The sequence below is a fragment of the Gymnogyps californianus genome, chromosome 14 (assembly GCF_018139145.2).
Source record: "Gymnogyps californianus isolate 813 chromosome 14, ASM1813914v2, whole genome shotgun sequence".
Classification (NCBI taxonomy): Eukaryota; Metazoa; Chordata; class Aves; order Accipitriformes; family Cathartidae; genus Gymnogyps; species Gymnogyps californianus.
In genome coordinates this window covers 11,831,297-11,848,101 of record NC_059484.1, presented here as the reverse complement: position 1 = coordinate 11,848,101, position 16,805 = coordinate 11,831,297, and positions in this window count along the sequence as shown.

Sequence of the window (16,805 nt, the reverse complement as noted above, 5' to 3'; positions counted from 1 at the left end):
CCAGTGTCCCCGGAGCCCAGGAGGAGCCGGCAGCGCCCCGCAGCCCCTCTCCAAACCACTGCTCCCATTTCTAGGCAGGAGAATCTGGGAAGAATGTGGGACAGCACAAGCGAGCCTGCATATTGAGCGCTTTGATAAATAAAACATGGCGAGAAGGCAATCAGAGCTGCCCACTTGGCTGCAGGCAGCTCTGTCTGCGGCGGCTGCCTGGGGGGAATTCACAAGTGGTGCCACCCCGGCCGTCAGGCCGCCGGCCCCGGCACTGCTCCTCTGCTTGCATCCAAGTTTTGCTGCCTCAGCACCAAGCGGGATTGATTTATTCATCAGCCTTTCCATCCCGCAGCAGCCCTGCAAGAAGAAGTGGTGCAGTGAGCTGCTGTGTGATGTGATGAGCGGCACGGCAGGGAGCAGGGAGAGCTGACCCCAGAGGTGGCTCCCGGCTGACCCCCATCCCACCTGCCATGATGCCTGGTGGAGGAGGGACTCCCCAGGGTGGGAAACATGAGCAGCAAACTCCCCTGGGGCTGCGCTGCTGAACCCTCCTCAGGCACTAAGGCACAGCTGTCCCGCACCCCCTTTTCAGGATGGAGAGGCAGGACCCCGTTTTTCAGAGGGCGATCAGAGATCCCCATGGCCGAACCGATTGCAAAGACAAGTTGCAAAGCGAGGAGCCAACCCTGGAAAGCACCGGCCCCAGAGCAACCCCAGGGCTCGGTGGGAGCTGTTCTGTGCACCCACAAACCCAAAGCAAAACCCAGGGAACAGAGTGCTTTGCCTGCCTGCCAGCGAAGCGAGGGCAGCAGCCTGTGGAGAGGGGCTGGGCAGGGGGAGGATGAGTCCCAGCCCCTCAGGGCAGTGGGAGGTCTCAGGAGTCCTCTTGGCCATGCTCTGCACCAAGGGCTGGGCCCTGAACCTGAGTTTTGGCTTCTTAAAACTGCTGGGGACAAGTTCTTGCTCTTCACCCGCCTCCCTCCTTCTGCCGTTCCCTGCCCCACGCAGCAGCGTACGGCCAGCCTGCCCGCATCCCCAGCCCGAGGCTCTGCAGTCCCCCGGCGCAGCCCCTGTCTCCAGCCCCTCTGCCCGTTTTGCTCCCCTCGGCTTGTCTGTGAGCCCTGCGGACCCCAGTGGGCTCCCAGCTCTTCATCAGCCCCCATCCTCAGGACACCCTGCAAGAGAGCCTGAGCAAGGGCTTTGTCAGGTGCAACAGGGGTCTCTGATTTGGGGAGCACTGCTGGCACCCCAAGACACCCAGAGATGCCCTGTCTAGAGACCCCTCCTCTGGGGGGACTGGCAGTGCCATGGGAGGGGAATCACTGACTCTGGGGGAGAGAAGTGCTGGGCCTTGGCAGGGAGGATGAATATTGGAGGGGATTGCTGGATGGGGGACACTGGCAGGTAGGGCGTCAGGAGGGATGGCCAGGTACTGGGGGGAATTGCTGGGTACTGGGGAAACGGGGGTGGCCAAGAAATGGGGGGTAGTGGTAGGCATGGCCAGGTACTGGGGGGTGGCTGTTAGGGCACTGGAGGTGCAACTTCTGGGGCCCAGGGGCATAGCCAGGTATTGGGAGGGATGCCTGTGTACTGGGGGGCAATTGCTGGGTGCTGGGGGGCATAGCCAGGTAGCGGGGGGGATGGCTGGATAGCAGGGGGGCAACTGCAGGGTACCGAGGGAGGCGGCTAGGTAGCGGAGGAGCAATCACCGGGAACCGAGGGGACCCGCCGGGCGGCGGGGGCAATCGCCGGGTACCGGAGGGGAATTACCGGCTGCGGGGACGGAAGGCCGGGGCCGGGGGCTGCCGCCGGGGGCGCGGGGCGGGCCGGAGGCGGGCACGGAGCCGGCCCCGCCCGGGAGGCCGTGCGGCGGAGGGGGAGCCAGCACCGGGGCCCCCCACGTACCGCTACGGCTCCCGCCTCCCTTCCGGCGGTGGCTCCTTCGCTGCGCCGGGGGCGGACGGGGCGGACCGGAGCCGCGCCGAGCCCAGCCAGGTGGGTGCGGGGCCGGGGCCGGGCCGGGGCCGGGGCCGGGGGCGGGCCCGCCGTGCCGCAGAGCTCGGGGCGGGGGGGGGGGGGGGGGGTCGAGCACGGGCACGGGGACCGGCCCGCCGAGCCTCCCGGGGCCGCCGGCTTATGTAACGGGGCGGCGGCCGCGGGGATGCGGGATGCGGCATGCGGTACGGGATGCGGGGAAGGATGCGGAGCGAGATGCAGGATGCAGGTGCGGGATGCGGGTGCAAGATGCAGGGCTGAGCGGCGCGGCCCCAGACTGCCCCTCCGCAGGGCTGGGGAAGGGGGGGGCCGCCGATGTGGAGGGGATGGCAGGAGAAGGGCTGTCACCCCCGGACTATGCTTTGCGTCCCCCCCGCTCCAGCCGCTCCGTGCCTGGCCATCCCCTGCGGGGGGGGCTCTGCAGAGCGGGGCCGTGGGCAGGGAAAGGAGGCAACCTGCTCCCCCCCCCGCCCCCCGCCTGCACCCGGGGAGGCTCCGCGCAGCCTTCTGTTGTGGGGAGCTCCTGGTACCCGCCGGGCTCTTCCCACGCCTCCCCATCACCGGCTCCCTCCTCCATCCTGCTCTCCGCGGCTAAGTCCAACCACTCGTGGAGCATCCCAGCTGCACAGTCCCCAGTCCCCCAGGCTCCAACCCCTCTCCCCGCTGCACCATCCCTACGAGGTCCCTCCCATGCCCCATAGCTCCAGCCCCTCTCCCCACCGTGCCCCCAGCACCGTGGCTGCAGCACACGGGGCAGGTGGGTGCCGTGATCCAGGCCCGGCAGCACACGGTGGCACTGCCACCCGCATGGCACGAGCGTGACCGGGCAGCCGCTGCCCAAGGCAGGCAGTGCAGTGAGTCAGAGCAGCAAAGCAGGGCTGGCACCTTCGCTTAGGACAGGGCTGATGGCTCAGAGCTTCTCCATACAACCAGCGGGCTCTGCGGGTGCTGGCAGCCGCTGGCTGAGGTTGGTGAAGGAGCCAGAGCGATTCGAGTCAAGCCGAGGTGCTGGATTTGGCAAATAGAGGATGAAGAAGGATGGGCCGGGCTCAGGGTGCAGAGAGGTGTCCTCCCTGCCAAACCTGCCCTTGTCCCCCCGAGGCCATAGGACCCCAAGGGTTGACAGGACAGGCTCCAGCGTGGCCAGGGGAAACAGGGAGCTCAGCCCCCCACCAGCAGCACTGCTCCGGGTGTCCGACCCTCACCATCCTGGGGAAACTGGAGACAGCTCAGCTGAGACAAACCGGCACAGAAAAATGCCTCAAAGTCTCCCTTGGCTATAGGCTGAGTGTTTGTTTCTTTGATTGCCTCGCGTTATAACATTAGTATTGAAATGACCCCAACCAGACAGAGCTATTAACACCTCGCAGTGCTGGAGGATGATTGCGGTTCGCACCTTGGCTCTTCCCCGGGTTTCTGCAGAGGCTGCTGCCCGGCGCAGCCCGCCAGGCCCGGTGCTGCTTGTCGGGAGCCGTGTCGGGAGCCAAGGGGAGCTGCGTTGATTTGCCCAGCACGGTTTAAGCACCAGAGCTGAGAGGTCCCAGCAGAGGTCCGGTACTGCGGAGAAACCCTCCAGGGAAGAGACAGTGACTGCCGGCAGCGTGGCACAGCTCCGTTCCCACCACTGGGCACCAACGTGCCCCCCATGCCCAGAGCTCAGGAGGTCTGGTCTGGCAGGTGGGCATGGTCACTGCAGCCCAGGCTGCTGCCTTTCCCACCGGCACCAAGCCCAAGCCCTTGGGCATCACGCGCTGCCCGAACAGCCGGGGCTGGACCCCCCTGCCCAGAGCAGGACCTTCCCAGCGGCCGGAGGATCTCTGTTCCCGCCTGCAGCCTCCGCGTGTTCCTGGCCAGACCTCCCCATTTGTTCTTATGCCAGCATCATCCTCGAGTTTAAACGATCCTTCTCCCTCCCCGGTGTTTACTCGCCGGGTGTATTTATAGAGAGCAATCAAGCCTGCTCAGCCAGGGTAAACAAGCTGCGCTCCTGCGGACTGCTCTCACGTGAGCGCTCTCTGCTCACTCGTCCCAGGAGCTTTCCCCTCCGCCTCTCCCAGCTCCACGGAGCCTTCCTGGCTGCGGAGACCCAGACCGTCTGCCTCGTCCAGCCATGGGCTCTCCAGGCCAAGCCTCCAGGCTCTGGTGTCTCGCTAGGTCACCTGGTGCATTGCCAGGAGCTACCGTCACCTTTTTCATGCCATTCCGCACCACAGGTGCCTGCTCCTCCTGTAAGCAGCCAGGCCAGCAGGTCCATCCCTCCCTAGCTGGTGCCACCAGCTCCTGCTGTAACACTCACCAGAGGTTCAGAAACATTTCTCATCTCAGCCAAATCCCAGAGCCCCATGATGGTGTGACCCAGACCTGCCCCAGCCTGTGGCAAGATGAAGTCTGCAAGAGGCGTTGAGTTTTTTGAGGCTTAGGGTCTGCTTTTTGAAGGCAAGGCAGGTTGGCTCAGGTACAGGACCCCAACTGGGAAATGCCTCTGGGGGCTGCCCAGTATGGCGTGGCACCCCGAGCCCTTTGCCTCCCTGCGTGAGAGCCAGGACGGCACACTGCCGGCACGGAGTCCAGTTTGCAGATGTTTTCCCCAAGCATCATGGCTCTGAGCCTTCCTTCTCACCCTAGTGCCCGGACACGAAGCTGATGCCAGCCCCGAAGCAGGTCACGAGAGCATCTCCCTTAGGCAGGAGAAGCGCTTTGAGATGTGGCCCAGAGTTTCCCAGCCCGTGCACCCCACTGCTCCCCTTCCCCAACCCACCCTCCTCCACAGACATTTGGACAAGCTCAGCTATAAAAGCAGGGTGCTGAGAGCCGGAGGTGCCAAAGAAGAAGAGCTGTGGACTTGCTAATGGTCTCATCTCGAGCATTAAGTTTTCCCTGGATACTGTGTCTTGTGTCCAGACCTCAGCTGGATAAAAGCATCCCTGCCAGTGCCTGGGGGCACTGCAGTCCCCGGAGCGGGGGGTGTCCTGTCACTGTCACCCTGCTCTGCTCTTCCCTATCATCCGCTTTTCGCTGCAATTGGTGTCTGGTTGCCTGGACAGACAGACAGACTGAGCTAGTGCAGCTGTCCAGGTGAGATGCATCTTCATGGTACTGGCAGGCTCTGCCCGTTGCAAAGGCAGGAAAAAAACCACTTTGGTCTGGCCCAGAAAAAAATCCCCTGCAGGGATCGGAGCAGCACCCCCCAGGACCCTCTGCATCCTCTCGGGTACCTGGGCAGGGGGTCCCTGCTCTTCCCACCCTCTGGGATTTCAGTAAAGAACGGCTGATTTGCACCCCAGGCCACGGCTGGCAAAGCAGGGGACTGATCCTGTCCCAGCCCAGCTTGTCTCCTTGGCACTGAGCTGTCTGGAAACAAGCCACCCCCAGGCACATGTCCCTGCAGCACTCTGCAGCCCGTCTTACCCCGCTCCTGAACCTTCCCACATCCCGAAGGAGGCAGTGGTTGTCCCCAGCAAAGGTCACCTTCACGCTGCTGCTGAGCCCTTTCCAGGCTGAGCTTTTAGCGCTGCATTTCCCAGGGAAGCAGTCGCCGTTCTGGGGTCTCCTCAGGAATCCCACTGGGGACCCTCTGCCCCTTCCCCGCAGCCCCTAGAGCTCAGGGTCCCCAGGATGAGCTTGCACCCTCCCCAAACCCAGCACTGTGCCCCGGGGCTGGCAGTGTCTCCTGCTCCTGGGGCTGGGATGAGGCATCCCTGCTCTGTAATGCTTTTAAAAATGCAGGCTCCATCCATCCCAGCCCCTGCTCCTCCAGCGTCGCTGTTTGCCTGTGTTTCCCCCGGCTCCCTTGGGTCATATATTTATCTCCAATTTGCCAAAGCCTCCCTCCTTCCCCAGGGTGGAGGAAAAGCCTTTGCTCGAAGTCAGGATGAATTTGTAACTTCCCCAGGAACCTGCTCCTCGAGTCGCAGAGCACAAATCACACTTGTGGCACCCGTCCTGGTGGCACCAGCCGCACTGCGGGGACAGACCACCCCAGAAACTGCCAGCATGGCACCCAGAACCCTGGTACCTGGGTCTCTGCACAGCCCCTGCCCAGGCCAGCGTCCCCCAGGAGCACCTCCTACATCTCCCCAAGCATCACAGGGGGATTTCAAGGACATTCAGGGAAGGGACGAGATCCCCGGGCAGAAGCTTCCTGAGGTCCGACAGAAGTGGGGAGCCCAGAGCAGGGCCAGGCTTTCTCAAATTGCAAAGTCTGAGCAAGGGCTTTTGTTTGGCGGCTTGTTTTAACTTGCCATTACGTTCTCCAAAGAAGAAATGCATCATTTGCAAGCTGAGGAAGGCAGAGTTAATGTGAAATTTTAAAACCCTCAAAGAGTTGAGAGCCCTCTAAATATTTAATGAAGGCATCCAAACTGCCGGATGTCTGCAGAGACGGCCAGGAGCCCTCTGCCAGCAGCAGAGGTGGTGTCCCTGACCCAGGAGAGGACCAAAGACCCTGATGGGCTGCCACCTCCTGCAGCCTGTCACCCTCTGTGTGCCCCACTGGGCTCCCACCTGCAGGGAGACGGTGGCTCTTGGCAGCAGGTTGCTCCCATCCTTGGAGGTCAGGATGCGGGGGGGTGCACAGACCCACCCTGGGCCCCTCGGGTGGGGGGAGAGGGCAGCAGGCAGTGGTGTGCTCTGTCCATCATCCATCAAGTGATTCTGCTTTGTCCACCTGGTCCGGTCCTGGGGCCCCACCGCGGAGCTGATCCTCTCGCTGTCGGTGTCTCCTGCAGGCCCCACTCTCCCTGCGATGCCCAGCCGCCCCCGTGAGGTCCTCGTCCCCCTGCGTTAGGTGCCGAAGCCTGCAGACGCCCGGCGCTGCACACACCAAGGTAGGCAGCGCTGCGCCGGCTCTGCATGTGGTACAGGGGGCACGGTGCAGCCATGGGATGGATGGGAGGGTGCAGAGGTACCGCCTGGGGCTGCCTCAGCGGAGCCAGTCAGGCCCCCAGGATGGGGGGGTCCATCATGGGCATCCTGGCGAGACCCCGGTGCAGGGCAAGAGGCATCCAGACCAGCTCAGGACCAGGCTGAGGCCATGGCAGTGGGGAACAGCTCGGGCTCTGGGGCAGATGCTGGGCATGGTCCTGCCTGGGGACCATGGCAGGTGATGGTGACTGTGGAGCTGGCACAGGGCCAGGGTTTTTTTCTTTTTTTCTTTTTTTTCTTTTTTTCTTTTTTTTTTTTTTTTTTTTGCCTTTGAAAGCCCCCAGATGGGAAAGGTACGCGCCAAACCCCACTGAAAGCAGCCAAGAATGAATTTTCTGGCCAGAGCCCCAGCAGCTCTTGGAGCGGCGCCGTGCCCATCCGGCGTCACGCCGCAGCGGAAACCCCAAGCGCAGGCAGGCTGGGGGAGGTCTCAGCTGGGGTGGGCAGCGAGCCCCCCACCCATCCCAGCTGCTCCCTGGTGCGGGGGTCCCACCCCTCCCAGCACCCCAAGCCAGGGCAGCACAGGCTCATCCCACTCCCACCAAGCTGCAGCTTGGCTGGAGCCCAGACACCCAGATGTCCCCCCCCACACTGCTACGGAGCCCCCCACCATGCAGCCATCTGCTGCTGTCGGAGGACAGGGTGTCCCCGGCGTTGTGGCCCTTGGCCGGCTCTGTTGCCCAGGGCATGGGACATCTCAGCTCCCAAACCTCCCCTCTCATGGGATGTGATGGGCCCTTCTCTCCCGGGAAGGCAGATGCTCTCCCAGAGCCAGGCTGGGAGTTTGGGTAGAGCAGGACCAGCCATGACGGCATCCCCACTCCTCTTTTCCTCCCGCTCCCCAGCCTCAGTAGTGCAGGGGGGGGTTAAAGCACCCCAGGCTCTCTGCCCTTGTCTCGGGAGCCCCAAAGAGCTTGCAGGATCTTTGCAAAACCAACACCTGTATCAGCATGAGGCTGAACCCCAGGGGAGCAGCACCCAGGGCCTCATTTTTGATGGCACTTTGGCTGGAGGGGGGATGCGCGTGGGCTGCCGCTGCTCTGCTGTGGTCTGGATGCCCAGTCTTGAGCTAATCGTGCCCTTGTCCTTCATGCCTTTCCCCCACCAGTGAAATGAGGGTGGATGTAACCCCTCCGAGGCTTTCTGCAGGGAGCGAGTGCCCAAATCCCATCCTGACATGGAGCCAGGAGGGACCCTCAGGCATCTGCTCCCTGCACAGTCCCAACCACCTCCGTCACCAGTGCCTGCACAGGCCCTGCATGTCCCTGCCAGGGTGGCGGGGATGAAAATCAGTATGTGCGCAGGCTGGCTCCTTCCCCAAAGGCGATGGCTGAGGCGATGGGGAGGGATGGGGAGGCAGCGTGGGGGCTCGGGGGGGCTTTTTTCTGCTCCCTGAGCAGTGCCTGGTGTGCTGCGCCCAGCTCCACTCCGCACCGGCCCCTGCAGAGCTGTGCGGGTGTGCGTGCCTGCCATAAATATTGATGGGGTGGACTCAGCACAAGTGTGCCTTTATATACGGCGATTGGGATGTAAATGCTGTAAGTACCTGCTGTGTGGGCAGGAGAAAGCGGTGTAGGTGATAGCACCGAGGCTGAATGCACAGTGGCTTTTTTACAGGGAGGTGGGATCCATCATGCATGGGGTGGGGAGCTGGGAAGCAGCCGGATGAGTAACCCCAGGGGTCATAAACCTGTTTGGGGAATCAGCCAGACCCACAGTGAGCCTAAATCTTCCGGCTGAGACTGCAGCGAGCCACCGCGGCTCCCACAGCCCGCTCCCTGCACAGCCACACCAGGATAAACAGCGAGGGGCTGCAGTGCCTCTGTTTAATAATGCATGGCACAGAGGCACCGGACGCATGCCAGGAGTCAGGAGCCGCGGGGACGAGGAGTTGCCACTGCAGCACTCGACCGGCAGGGTCCATCCCACCGTCCCCTGGCGCTCATGGGACATGGACACCTCGGGGCTCTGGGTGGCCCTGAGACTGGGGCTGGGTGAGCAGAGCTCCCTCTTGCAGGGCACAGAGCAGCAGCGGCAAAGCCAAGGGACTCGATCACGCAGTGGCTGACATCCCGGCCACACTGGATGCTTAGCTGGAGCCTGGAGCTGGGTCCCTGTCCCCTTGGGCACTCTTGCTGGGAGATTCAGCCCCTCCATCACTCTCGCACAGATGTAGGCATAGATGGTCTTTTTGGGGAGCTCTGGAGGGCTGAGCAGCACTGGGAGCACTCTTCCTTCTCTGGCGTTCTCCTGGGACACTGCCATGCTGGGAACAGCTGGAAGCTGTGGGCTTGGTCCCCTCCTCGCCCCATCCCTCCTTCAGCCACAGCCATCCCAGCTCACATGCTGGCTGCCATGCCCAGGACGAGCAGGCAAGTGCTGGGGCCCTGCAGGCACCAGTTCACAACGAGCTCCTGCAAATGGCCCCCCCGGGGGGCACATGCATCCCTCATTGCGTGCGGTGCCGTGATCCAGCCCCGCCGACCATCTGCTGCAGCAGCTCCCCGCCACCCACTCCCCGGCCCACGCTGCGCCCTGCGGCACGGAGCTGGGCAGGGACAGGCTGGGGGTACCCAGCGCACTCCCCCAGCCCACGGGCAGGAGGCCGGCAGGAGAGGGCAGACAGGTCTGAGGGAGCGATGCTGACGGGGCCATGGTAGCGATGCAGACGGGTCTGCAATACTGATGCCAACGGGGCCGTGGTATTAATGCAGATGGACCCGTGACAGTGATGCAGGAGAGCAGGAAAAGCCACAGCGTCAGCCCGGAGCCCCTCTGGCTGCAGGGGTGCTTTGCTGTGCCCATGCAGAGCAGGGCAGGGGAGGGCAGCAGGCAGGAGCCTCCCCCGTCCAGCCAGCAAAGCCCAGGGCCAGGGAGACGCTCAGGGCATGGGGCCAGCAGAAGTCATCCTGTGAGGGTGGCTCCAGGGATGGATTGCTCGTTTTCTCTGTCCCTCACTGGTGAGCTCAGGGGGCCCTGCCACCCCCGGCCCCCGCCGCCACAGTGCTGCTCCCACAGTCGGGCAGAGCACCGCGGCAGAGCCAGGGTCAAGCTGTGGCATGAGCCCACCTCCCTCCCCGCCAGCCCCAGGGCTCGTGGCAGCACTCCCACACCAGCCCCACAGTGAGACTCGTGTTCACACCCTGTGCCTGGTATGGGGGGATAATGGGGCAGTGAGTGCTGAGGGGGCACCCACGTGTGCTGGAGGGGCTGTGACTTGCTGCAAGGGCAGAGCGGTGGCCCCTGGCGTCCCCAGGGGCTGGACGTGGGCAGCTCTGAGCACCACAAGCTTGCCCTGAGCACGGCGTGACAGAGTAACCCTGGGTCCCCCTCACCTCATGCAGTGTCACCGGCAGGAGGGACAGCAGGGGTGGCAGGGGCTGTCCCTGCAGTCTGTGCTCAGCCGCTGCACTGGAGGGTCCAGCGCCAGCCTGATGCTACAGCACGCTGGTGCCTGTCCCTGTCCCTGTCCCCGCGGGTGCCAGCCCCAAGGGGCAGGGGCTGCTCTTCAGAGGCTGCAGCTGCTGCATGTTTTGTGCTGCCTCTTCCCCTTCTCCCCGCTGCTGTTTTTGTTTTGTTTAAGAGGCTGGGTTACGAATTTTAAACAGGCTCCTGAAAAACCCAATTACCTCCAGAAGACAACCTGATAAAAGCTGCCTAAGTGGCACTGTGGAAATCGCCTTGTGCAGCAGCCGAGGAAAAACCAACATAACAAAGCCTTTGGAAATGGAGTTAAGCACTTTTAATCCCTTGGTGCGATGAGAAGGACCAATAATTATTTTCTGCAGAGATAGGGGGGGGGATAAGTAAAATAACTGTCCTGTGCTAGTGGGTGGCAGCAGGCCGGGCTGGTGGTGCCGCAGGGATGGGTGCAGGTACTCGGGCACCCACTTCCCTCTGCCCGGGAGCTTTGCAAGGGCCCGCAGAGGCTGTGACCTTGCAGGGTCCCCATGCGGCTGCGGGGCCTGGGGGACGATGCAGCAGTGGGGCGGCAGGTGCTGCTTGGGCGTTGCTGGCGGCGGATGCGGTGGACGATGTGGCAGTGGCAGCCAGCCCCATGCCCTTTCCCCAGGTGCCGGCAGGGAGCGGAGCGAGGCGCTGCCGGGGCCCTGGCACCCGCGCCGGCTCCATCCCTGCCGCGCTGCCCCCGCGAGCCGGCATGGAGGCAACTTGCAGGACTTGGCAGCGCTGAGAGCTTCCTCCTCCATCTGGCCACGGTGCTGCCCTCCCCCATCCCTCCCATCCCTCCCCGTCCCTTCCCTTCCTGCCTCCCCCGGCAGCTCCAGGCAGCCACCCGGCAGGTGACACTGGCCAGGACGATGCCAGGGAACAGCTGTGCCTAAGGAGTGCCCGTGCTGGGCGCGAGCAACTTCCCAGCACTGGGAGCATCCTCCGAACAGCTGCCAGAGCCAGCTCAGCTCTGGGACTGCGGGGTCCCCTGGGCCCATCCCCGTCCCGGGAGCAGGGGTGTCCGCAGGGGTGTGCGGGGCAGGAGGACGGAGGTGATGCCCAGGGCTGGTGACGAGCCCCCGGCTGCCCTTCCCATGGGAGCCCGGCCAGCAGGGCAGAGTCGGGCGTCCGACAGCCCATCGGCTGCGGTTGCACTGCCGGCACCGGCAGCTGGAGCGCCGGGGCGGTTGGCCACAGCTCACGTGAGCCTCGTGCTTCCCATGGCAGCAGGGATGAGGGCTGCTTCGCCCACCTCCCCCTGGCCGCCCTGCACCCCGCGTGGGGTCCCACGCTTGGGGACAGCACTCCAGGCCACCGAGCCCCAAGGAGGACAAGCCTGGCTTAGCGCTGGGCGCTGGCACAAGGGACAGTCCTGCCAGCTTGGCCACAGCTCATACTGGGAGCAGTCCCCAGGCATGCTGGGAGCTACTGGGGGAGGATGTGCTTAATGAGCTGAGGCATCTCCAAAGATTGAAAGACTCAAGGACCCATCCCAGGAACAAAAGAAGGCGTTTGTCAGGCGCTGAGAGACGGGCTCGTTAATTCCTCCTGACTGTCACACTTATCTGTAATGAATTTGTGCTCCGCTGTATTATTTTTAATACAATAGGAGCGGTGCCGCCCGCCCACCGCCCGGCTGCCGGGAGCGCTGACGTCAGCGCCCAGAGCAGGGCTGCCGCAGGACGGACGGACAGACAGACGGACGGACGGGCCAAGCGCAGGCCTGTCTTGCCGCCCACACGCCCGTCCCACCAGCTGCCGGCGGGCAGAGCAGGGCTGGGCGCGAGGGCAGGAGGCATTTTTTCCATGGAGGTGGAAAAAGGAGTTTTTGGTTGATGCCACAGTGGAAGGAGGCTGAGGGCTCGGAGCTGGCGGAGACAGGGTGCACCGGGGGGTATTTTGGGGAGCGGTGGGAGGGGGTGAACAAGAGGGCCATGTCCTTGATGTGTTGTCCCTGTGCTGAGACCTGTCCATGACAGTGGCCGTGCGTCAGGGCAGGAGCCGCAGCGGGTGCACACACACGGGTCTGTCGGTGCCCCGGCCCTGCGGAGGTGCTGGGCTGGCACTTGCGTGCTGGCTTCAGCCCCCCCCCCGGCTGCAGGATGGCTCCCCGCTGCTGCCCCACATCCTGCATTGCCCCCGTCCTCTCCACGGCAGCCCCGTCGGTGCCCAGCAGCACCGGTAGCATCTCCACAGCCTGCACCGCCGGGCTTGTGGGGGAAGCGGCAGCCTGTGCCAGCTCCCCGCAGCCTCCCACACGCAGAGGCAGGGGGTCCCTGAAAAGACCCCACACCCAGACACTCTCCAGCACTCTTCTGGGCTGTAGCTGCGAGATTCCCCACAGGGCTGGTCCTCAGAGCCTCACCATTAAATACCAGCTATCCCCAAAGCCTGGCTCAGAGCACCACTAATCTGATTTGCAAAGGGCTCATCTTGTTTCTAATAACCCAGGGCTGGATTAATTAGGAGGCGCCGGCTGCCCCTCTGCGGGGTGGCAGGGCTGGCGGTGGGGCACACGCCCGTCCCCAGCACCTCTGCACGCACTGGGATGAGGATGGGAGACCCGGGGGAGCCCTGTCCCGCAGCTGGGGAGGGGGCAGGAGAGGCTGCAGGAGCCTGTCTCCCTTCGGACAGGCACAGGGGAGCCGGGCAGGGTGGTGCCCCCCATTTCCTGCCCGGGGACACCCCCCCTCGCTGAAGGGGGTCCTGAGCCCTGTGGGCATCATGGCCTCGACACCACTGCGCAGCCTCTCCCAGTATCCCCTGCCTGAGCATCCCGCACCCGCCGTGGGACACCCCCCCGGGAGGGGCAGCACCAAAAATCCAAAGCTGGGGCCTCCAAGGGGCGGCTGCTGGTGCTGAGGCCGAGGCGATTTATCAGGGACTTTAATTAAACTCCCGCAGCCACCCTGCACCGCTGCGGCGGGGGACGTGGTGCTGCGGCTCGGGGTGCCGGGTGAGGGAGCAGGGGGGTGCGGGACTGGGGGGGGCTGGGCAGCTCCCCGGTGGCTCCGGCTGATTAATGCCTCGTTTCGCCCATTAATTGCCGCGGAGGTGAATCATTAACCCCGCGCAGGACGCGCTCCCCTCCCATCCCTCCGCTGCGGGAGCGCGGCGGGGGGCGGATCCGGGGGGGCCCCGTCCGCATCCTGGGGAGCGGTGCGGGGCTCCCCGGGGGCCCCCCCGGGTACCGGGACGTTTCCCCGGGGGTCGTGCGGCGTTTCCCGGGCGGTGGGGGTGGGGGAAGGGGGGGTCCGCATCCCCCCCCCCCCCCCCCGTGGGGGGCCGGGCTGCGCGGCAGCGGGGCGAGGGGTGTGTCCCCGGGCGGGCCCACGCGTGCCGCCGGGGGCGGGCGAGGGCCGGGCCGCGGCGGGGCGGGGCGGGGCGGGAGGGCGGAGCGGCGGCAGCGGAGAGCGGCGGCGGAGCCGGTGAGTGCCGCGCCGCGCCGGTGCTGAAGGGACAGCGCCGCCGCTGCGGCACCGGGCGGCCCCGGGCGGCGGGCGGGGCCCCGCGCCGCATCTACCGGGGGGGTGGCGGGTCCCCGCGGCACCGCGTCCCCTGTGCGAACCCCCCCCCCCGCCACCGCGGCTCCCGCCCTCCCCGTGTCCCTGCGCTCCCCGCCCCCCCCCCCCGCGTCCCCTGCGCCCCCGGTGCGTGTCCCCCGTCTTGGGTCTCCCCCGCGTCCTCCGTGTGCCTGCGCCCCCCCCCCCCTCCGCGGTGCGTCCCCCGGTTCCGCACCCCCCTGTGGTCCCGGTGTCCCCCGCATGCCGGGTGTCCCCTGCGTCCCGTGTCCCCGCTGTCCCCCGCCCTCCCGGCGCCCCCCCGTGTCCCCTGCGTCGCTGCAGCCCGTGCAGCCCCGGTGTCCCCCCGTCTGCTGTGTCCCCCCGCGTCGTCCGTGTCCCTGCACCACCCGATGTCCCCCACGTACGCCAGTGTCGCTGCACCCCCACCCCAAGCGGCCCCGATGTTCCAGTGCCCCCCGTGTCCCAAGGGCCCCCGCTGTCCCCTGCACCCTCCCTGCGGCCCCAGTGTCCCAGCGCCCCCCATTGTCCCCATGTCCCCGGTGTCCCCTGAGCCCCCCTGCGGCCCCGGGGCTCAGCACAGTACCACCTGGAGGAGCCTCCCCCGGTGCCGCGGGGTGCCCCGGGGCTGGGAGCAAGAAACTTCCCCGGCTCCCGGTTCGTGGAGGCCCCCCGCAGCCCAGCGGGCTCCCAGGGAGCCGGGGTGGGGGGACCCGCGAGGCTGCGGCACCCACAGGGTGCGCACACACACACATGCACACCACACACACTGCAAACTGCACACCCAGGCTGTGAGCACAGCCTGCAGTCCCCCCCCCCCTCCAGGGCATGCGGGGGGCACGAGCACACACACCCCCACCCCCACACACACCACACACACGCACACTCACACACGCACCACACACACCCTGCCTGCAATCCCCCACACGCACACACACACCACAGAGCATGCAAACAGCCTGCAACACCCCCACACGTACACACACGCGCCACTCTGCAAATTTGTGTGCGCACCCCACCCCGTACAGCCTGCAAACCCACGGACCTGCACACGCAGTCCCCCACACGCACGCTAACACAGCCTGCAACACCCCCCAGTGTGCAAACACATACAGCACAAACACACACAGCGCACAAACACAGCCTGCAAACCTCTCCACGCACACATATCCCCTTGCAAGCCCTTGCACACACATCCACAGAGCTTGCAAACCCCCAAACTCATGCACGCACACACTCAAAGCTTGCAAACAGGCTGCAAACCTGCACACTGTGTGGGCACACGCAGCTTGCAGCCCCACAAACTTATACACACACGTGTGCGCACACACCCCCCATGCAAACACAGCCTGCAACCGCCCGCAAACACACCTCTTGACCAAACACAGCCTGCATGTACAGCTCACACACACAGAGCGCACGCAAACACGGCATGCACACACATGCTCCATCCTGCACACGCAGCACCCCTGCATGCCGTCACCCATCCCCAGCACCCGCAGGGATCACACACGCAGTCACAGGCTGCTGCCTGCAACCCCTACAGCCCCCAAACACCGTCACAACCTGCCAACAGCCTCTTCTCCATCCCTCTGCAGAGCACATGCATTGCGATAGACACACGCGTGCACACACAGCACCCCGTGTTGGGCTGCGCCACGCTGGCATCCCAGGCAGGGTCTGTCATCCCCCCCCCCCCCCCAAAACAGGGGCACGCAGCGGGTGGTGGCGTGGTGAGTCCCCATCTCACCAGCCCCCAGGCAGCACCCCAGGGCTCCCGGGCTCCTGCTGCCCCACTGAGGGCAGTGCTGAGGTGCTCTGGGGTCTGCCCTGGACTCTGGGGTCCCTGCCTTGGTCCCTCCACAGGTCCCCAAGGCCAGCGGGGATGTGGGGAGAGGGCCAAGGAGAGCAGGTGCTGCCAGCAGGCAGATCTGCCCACCCTCTGCCTGCAGACCCCAGAAGCTCCCTCTGCCCATCCTGGAAGGTATTTGGGGCTGGAGACACGGAGGGTGCAAACTCCAGCCCCAGGAACCGTCCCATCCCTCATGCCTGGGTGGTGGGGACCCTGGGCACGGCATCCCTGACCGTGTCCCTCTCTGCCTGCGCAGGTGGCCCTGGTCGGCGAGCCCGGACAGCAGTGGATGAGCGCTGGGACGCTGGCCTAGCCACACGCGCAACCAGCACCATGGACTTCGTCATGAAGCAAGCGCTGGGCGGTGAGTGGGTGCTGTCCTCCCTCAGGGTCCCCCCTCCAGGAGCGATGCCAGCCCGGCACCCTGGGGAACGCGGTGGAAGGGACATGGTGGGGGGACAGAGCCGCAGGGAGAGCTGCCGGCAGTGGGGAGCTGCTGCTGGAGCCCTCCGGGGCTCCCGTTCCCAGTGCCTGCAGCGCCTGGCTGGGGAATCCCGGCTCTCCCGTCACTAAGTGGGATTCCCTGGCGGGTCCCCTGGGTGCCAGCGCCGAAGGAGCTGCCGGCGTCTCCCCCAGCTGACGCCAAACTAGGGCAGCACAGCCAGCCCGCGGCACTCACCATCCCCGCAGCCTCCAGATCCCGTCTGCAGCCAGCGGTGGCACGGGTGGCCCTGGGGACATCCCGGGTCGTCCTTGCCGGGGGGCTCCATGCCGTCCCTGCCTCTGCCGGGGCTTCGGCAGCCAGCGCCAGGCTGCGGCACCCTTGGGGACCGGACGATGGTCTTGTGCTGCGCAGGGGCCACCAAGGACATGGGGAAGATGCTGGGGGGCGAGGAGGAGAAAGACCCTGACGCGCAGAAGAAGGAGGAGGAGAGGCAGGAGGCTCTGCGCCAGCAGGAGGAGGAGCGGAAAGCCAAGCACGCCCGCATGGAAGCCGAGCGGGAGAAAGTCCGGCAGCAGATCCGCGACAAGGTGGGCACACACCTCCCTGCGCCCACCCTGCCTGCGGCACC